General features: G+C 36.3%; 1 non-coding gene across 1 annotated transcript; it reads left to right on the plus strand.

Annotated features, from left to right (window-relative positions):
• The first annotated feature begins 570 nt into the window (after positions 1–570).
• LOC139887005 (small nucleolar RNA R71) lies at positions 571–677 on the plus strand. The gene has a single exon (XR_011772860.1). It is a non-coding gene; the product is annotated as a small nucleolar RNA R71 (small nucleolar RNA).
• The last annotated feature ends 289 nt before the right edge of the window (positions 678–966 follow it).

Raw genomic sequence — 966 nt, forward strand, 5'->3', positions numbered from 1 at the left:
CATCGGTTTGTGGTGGTTTGTTTTAAAAAATTGGTCTTTGCTGATTGTAAGTATTGTTAGATACTTGTTGATTGCTAGGACCTTATTGGTTGTTGTATGGGACATTTCGGTTATAATTCTGATTTTGATTGTAGATTGGTCTTGGCAGTTGATAATTATTCTGATAATTATTTCCAGGCCTTTGGTTCATGTATGAAACATTCTCTCTTTGTTCCATTGTTTGTTCAATACTAAGACAATCTTTTGTCAAATGTGGTCCTCCACACTGCTCACAACTAATTCGTATTGAGTGAATATCCTTAGTCATCTTTTTCATTTCTTTTGACAGCATCTATCTTTGCAGAAATGGAATCAAAGTCATGGCTAGAATCGGCTCTAGCCGCTTTAGATGATCTAAAGATATCTTTTTCTTGATGCCACTCATGTGAGTGGAAAGCAGTGTTATCAATAATTTTGTAAGCTTCACTTGCGGTTTTCTTCATAATGGAACCACCAGCTGCTATGTCGATGTCTTTTCTTGTTGTGATGTCGCATCCTTGGTAGAATATTTGTACTATTTGATAAGTCTCTAAACCATGTTGCGGACATCCTCTCAACAACTTTCCAAATCTTGTCCATGCTTCATATAAAGTTTCATTTGGCTTTTGTGTGAACGTAACAATTTCTCCTTGAAGTCTCGTGGCTTTAGATGCCGGAAAGAATTGTTTAAGAAATTTTTTAACTAAAACGTCCCATGTATCAATCGCCCCTTCAGGTAACGATTCTAACCAATCTTTAGCTTCTCCCTTTAAAGTCCAGGGAAATAACATGAGATAAATCTGTTCATCCTCCACTTCTCGGATTTTAAATAGAGTACAGATCCTATTAAAGGTACGAAGATGTTCGTTTGGATCTTCTTTCGGCGCACCACTAAATTGGCATTGATTAGTTACCATGTGTAGGATTTGTCCTTTGATTTCATAATCT

The sequence above is a fragment of the Rutidosis leptorrhynchoides genome, chromosome 1, assembly GCF_046630445.1.
Source record: "Rutidosis leptorrhynchoides isolate AG116_Rl617_1_P2 chromosome 1, CSIRO_AGI_Rlap_v1, whole genome shotgun sequence".
Classification (NCBI taxonomy): Eukaryota; Viridiplantae; Streptophyta; class Magnoliopsida; order Asterales; family Asteraceae; genus Rutidosis; species Rutidosis leptorrhynchoides.